Source organism: Ranitomeya variabilis, chromosome 6 (genome assembly GCF_051348905.1).
Source record: "Ranitomeya variabilis isolate aRanVar5 chromosome 6, aRanVar5.hap1, whole genome shotgun sequence".
NCBI classification, from domain to species: domain Eukaryota; kingdom Metazoa; phylum Chordata; class Amphibia; order Anura; family Dendrobatidae; genus Ranitomeya; species Ranitomeya variabilis.
The window spans coordinates 149,293,010-149,299,009 of NC_135237.1; positions in this window are offsets into that span (position 1 = coordinate 149,293,010).

Sequence of the window (6,000 nt, forward strand, 5' to 3'; positions counted from 1 at the left end):
AGTGCTGTGATATAGTCATATATCTAAATACGTGACCAAAATATATATTATTGCTCTAAGAAATTATGAATTAACACAAAAATTATAATTAATACCGCGTGCAAACAATTTGTAAATACATATACATATGTAAACATTCATAAATATAAATGTAAAGAAATCATGCAAAATATAAAAATCCTGACTATAAAAACGCATAACATCTCAAAGACAGCATGAGATAACACTTATGTAACTATGCTGCAAAATAGCATTAGTTTAGTGTGTAAAAAAGGTTTAGATTGCTCCACCGATGGCAAACCGGCGTGACGCCACTGTTATTCAGCGCCACGTGACATCCGTCCGCTCCCCAGTTCGACGCGTCAGAACAAGGAGGCGGACCAGGTGCCAACAGCGGCGCGTCCCCACAGCGACATCAAAGCAGGTTCTAGCCCATTTTGGCTCTCACTGAAGAGCTGGAGGAAGATGGCACAAAGGTTGATGTTAAAACAGTTTATTTCTTCATTTGGAAGAAGTTTCACTGGTCCAGTGCAACCCCTTCCTGGCTACCGTATCCTGTGCACGCAAACACGTGGTCTGCTATTTAAAGCCTCGGCAAAACCTGTCCTTACCTCTGCTCGTACCATCCATGTATCACAGACTTGTAGAGTGACGTTCAATGTTCAGAACAAAGATGACTTTCTGGATCGAGTTGTTGGGAGTGAATCACCAGTTATAGTAGATTTCCATGCACAGTGGTGTGGTCCATGCAAGATTTTGGGAACGCGCTTGGAAAAGGTGGTTGCTAAACAACAAGGAAAAGTTTTGATGGCCAAAGTTGACAACAAATATGTATTTACAAATTGTTTGCACGCGGTATTAATTATAATTTTTGTGTTAATTCATAATTTCTTAGAGCAATAATATATATTTTGGTCACGTATTTAGATATATGACTATATCACAGCACTTTTTATAGCATCACATATGGCACTTTTATGGTAGTAATTATATACTCATAGCAAATTTGGTTTTTCTTATATGCTTTTAGTGAGTATTTATTTTTAGTATTTTTAGTATTTTTGTTGGTTTTGATAGGTACACTTCTTATCTTTAGAAAATATACACATTGAGCCGAATTTATTTATAGTCTTCACTTGTTTGTTTATCTTGAGAATCCTCCACCGATACTTTTTAGCGCAATGGGCGCTTGCGTAGGTCTCCTGGCTTGACGTTGCTGTGGAGACGCGTCGCTGTCGGTGCTTGGTCCACCCTCTTGCTCTGACGCGTCGGGCAGGGGAGTGGTCAGGCGTCACGTGGCGCTGACCAGCAGCGACGTCATGCGGGTTTGCCGGCGGAAGCGCCGCCATTAGAATGTCACCAATGTGGATGTAACTGGGGTTATAAAAGCAACTAGTAACACACTAGTAGTAAGCACTTTCCCTTAGACGAAGCAATACGCGAAACGCGCGTCGGGCTGCTGCTACCACTATAGAGGTAATACTCCAAGCTATTTCTGTTTCTATATATGCCACTTGGCAAAGTCGTATATGTGCATCAGCTATGTTCCTTTCTATAGGCCACTAATGTGGGCTGCTGCTACCACTATAGAGGTAATACTCCAAGCTATTTCTCTGCTGTAAGTTGTAGAGTCTCTTACAACCTCGGTGGTCCGGCTACCGGTTATCTGCGCTTCAGAAGGAGGCAGCCTGCTTGTACCTGGTCTCCCCTGATGTTACTCTCCTGTGCTTCGCTCTCCTTCATGCTCATTGAACAATGTTCGGCTTTCTGTATATCCCTTCTTCCAGGAGCTGTAGTACTTCAGACTACACGGCCCCTTCAGACCTTCTAACACTCCATGTCGGTCTGCTCTCTTCTGGCTCTCTGACAATCTGACTTCTCTTTCCCTCCAAACCACAACATATATATATATAGGGGAGTCACATAGGAATAGGATCAAAAGCTCCCCCTTGTGGCCTGGAGTGTGAACATGTTGTGTGTATGGTGGTTACCTGATAAAAGATATCCTTCATCGCTTCCAAACATAACATCACTCTCCCCATGAGGAAAGCAATACTACTGTGACGACCAGGACCCTGGGGTGCCACAATCCCCCCCAGTTAAATCCAGTACTCCCGGACTGGGAAAAGAAGAACAACAATACAAATCAGCAAAAAGACATACAAATTTTTGGAATGCCTTAAAATGTAAAACAAATTAATTAATGTAAACTGGAGCTTCCCTTTATGTCAGGAATTGATGCTTGAACGTTACAAGAACATATTTACATGGTGTGCATACCTATTACAACTAACTATGGAATACAATTACCCTTACGGGTATACTCTTCTAAGTGCAAAACAAATGTTATCTTTATTTTATTCAAAGTGCAGAACTTTCCCTACAAACGGCTACTACCCCTATGGATATACTACATCAGGTCCGCTTAATTCAAAAGTGCAACATTAGACATCAATACTTTCTGCACATAACACTATCTGGATTCAAGTTTCAGTATCATTTTTCTTCATTATATCAACTCACTAATATATTAACTATCTGGCATATAAAATACAGTTCTGACTAACTTTAGATATCACTTTAACAGTGCAACACATTTAACTGGTGAAAAGTGCAAATTCAAATCTAACTTCTTTCAGTACCGAGGTAATGCATTTAAAGGTGCAATTTAATACTCAAGTCAATTAATAACTTATAACAGCAGCAACGATGCGAGGGACCCATCATAAACCCCCAATGTAGGACTTGGGTGGGCTACAAGGTGTGTATCCAGACCCGGAAACCTGCCGTGCTAAACGGGTTTTTCTCCTGGTCTCTGTAAAGCAAGGCAACTTCCACAACAATATTAGAAACTGTCTCTAAAAAGCTTCTTTGTAAAACCAATAGGAAGCACCTAAATAGGTGCCAACTATGTACAATAAAGTTTGTGAATCATTCCCTGTCCATGATCCGAATGTTCTTTTAAACAGCTAAACTCTTAGTGCAAAGAAACTTTTTAGTGCAACATCCCTGATCAGGTAAAACAAACATTTGAACTTTAACTAGTCACAGTCTTATTGCTTTTCAGATTTTGTGGTTCCTTTTGTAGCACCTGGACGCTACTCTCACTCATGTTAGGTTCCAACCTGAACCCAGGAATGATGTAAATTCTGTCAGTTCCCACTATGCGGGTCTGAGTGAAGCTGCACGTGGTGATTAGTTCAGTTTGCGTAGCCTGGGTGCATGTAATAGCTGGTGAAGCAGCCACTGCTGTCTCAGTGGTTGTTATGGTGCACACTGTCGTCTTGGTGGTGGTGAAAGCTGGGGTCACAGTGTGAGTGGTAATAGTAGTGGCTACTTTGGCGCTAGGTAGTGCTGCTGATGCCTTTGGTGTAGCAAGCTTTGGGGCAGTGTCTCTGTGCTTTTTCACATTTAAAGCATACCACCCTTTGTCACTGAGATGTCTGGTGTATGTGACACGATCACCCGGGTAAAGGTCCCTATATGAATGTCCTTCCCAGAGGTGGGACTCCACGTCCCTCCTGTTAACAAAGATCTCCGCGTATAGACCCGACTCCTTAATGAATCCCCAGCCCTTCTTAAATCTGAAGGCTACCACTGTGCCCTGCTCCAGCGGGGCCTGGTTTTTCTGGTGGTCCTTGTGGGCCTGGGGCTTGGTACATAAGTCTCTCTCATCAAAGGATCTGCGCTGGGCCTGATACTCCTCCTCCTTAGCCTCCCATTTGCAGGTGAGTTGTTGCTGTATTCCTCCCAGCTCAGAACCTCTAAGGTCTCCCCTTCCTTTTTCTCCACCCCGGGGAACCCCATAAGGTCTGTCCCAGGGTTCACCCAGTTGTAGACAGTCCTTTCTGCATAGATCTCACTCAACTGGTGGGCTGGATCGGGACCTTCATAAAGCGTTCCATCCCCGTGACCTGGTCCCACTCTCCCAGGATCTGGAGTCGCATGGATCCATAATGGGGCGGTGCAGCAACTGGGCCCACTAAAAGTTCCGCGGCTACCGGGGCAGGGTTGTTTTTCCTACCTTCCTCTGTGGTGTCTTCGGTGCCGGTCTCCTCCGCTGGTGTCGGGGGGCTGTTGGACGGGAAGCAGTTCCTGCAGTTCTCCCGCTGGTGCCGCCTTTACGTGGTTCCGGCATCCAGCTGCATCTGCAGGAGCTGGTCGATCAGGTCTTCCACTCCAGTCTGCAGGAGTTCGTGGACTGCATGTGCTGGCTCACCGAGGCTTCCTTCCAGGTGGCTGGGGGAGTCCTCCGCTTACACCCCATGCTCTGGTTCCGGGCTGCTGGCCATGGTGTCCTCCACGTTGCTCTCCGCGTCCGGGTCTCTCTCCCGCTCTCTCCTTCAGGGGCAGAACTTCTTTCTCTTCCTTCCGCCATTCAGGTTCAGGAGGCGGATCTCTATGGCTGATGGACATGTCCGCATGGTACAGTAATTTTTGGACTGAGCGGCCATTATTTTCGCGCCGCATAGTTAGTTCCTGCCCATGATGGCACACTTGTCTTTTCCAGCGCTCCTTTTGGCGCTATAATGGCGACCGTTTTGGCGGCAATTTTGGTGGTATTCCACAGTGCACAGTCTCTCAATAAATCTCAGATCAGGCACAGTCTCTTAGGCCCACATGACCCGATTCTCAGGATCGGTCCATCCTGTTTGTGACACCAAGATGAGTCGCCCGCCAGGGCTGTGGGGTACCCGGCACCGGGTCCGGTGTTCACTAGGGAATGTCACCATGGTGACCCGGTCCGTGGCCCTGGGCGCCCATGTAAAAGGGGAAAGTCTTTAAAGGGATTTGGTGAATAGAGTTTTTGTTCCTGAAGCCACCTGTGGTATTCGGTCAGTGGGGACCGATGCTGCTTTAAGGGGTCCTCTGGGGTGATGCTATGGCAGCTAGATGGTATAACTTCCCACAGGTAAAGTATATCCCCAGGGCTCCCGGTGTGTAGATAGAAGATGGTGAATGGCGCAGTAAAGAACGAGGACACAGGTTTGCAGTCTCTTTACCTGGTTTACTGAAGACTTCAGGCAGCCACAGTCCAGGGTACCAGATCACAGGGCAGGCAGGGTCCGGCTGGCTTGGAAGCGAATCCAGAGTCCCCTTTACCAGGTGGAGTTAAAAGCCTTCCTCTAGCGCAGTTTTGTTGTAGTCCCTTACTGCCTATGGCTTCATATAAGGTCCTCACAGTTCTTCTGTCCTCCATATAGGATAGGACAATACCTGCATGACAGGTAACTCGAGCCTTTTTACAGGGACTCTATCACGCCCCAGGCTCTATGTGTTACTGTGTCTCAGGTGTGTGTGGCAGACAGGTAACTTGCAGTTCAGCTGTCCTGCCGGTCTCTGCTGTAAATCGTAGAGTCCCTTACATCCTCGGTGGTCCGGCTACCAGTTATCTGCACTTCAGAGGGAGGCAGCCTGCTTGTAGCTGGTCTCCCCTGATGTTGCTTTCCTATGCTTCACTCTCCTTCATGCTCAATGAACAATGTTCGGCTTTCTGTATGTCCCTTCCTCCAGGAGCTGTAGTACTTCAGACCAGGGGTGTCAAACTGCATTCCTCGAGGGCCTCAAACCATGCGTGTTTTCAAGATTTCCTTCTGTGCAGGTGATTAAATGATCACCTGTGCAATACAAGGAAATCCTGAAAACATGACCTATTTGCAGCCCTTGAGGAATGCAGTTTGACACCCCTGCTTCAGACTATACAGCCCCTTCAGACCTTCTGACACTCCATGTCGGTCTGTCTGCTCTCTTCTGTCTCTCTGACAATCTGACCTCTCTTTCCCTCCAAACCTCAATATATATATATATATATATATATATATATATCTATATCTATATAAATATATATGTGGGAGTCACCTAAGAATAGGATCAAAAGCTCCCCCTTGTGGCCTGGAGTGTGAACATGTTGTGTGTATGGTGGTTACCTGATAAAGGATATCCTTCATCGCTTCCAAACGTAACATCACTCTCCCCATGAGGAAAGCAATGCTACTGTGA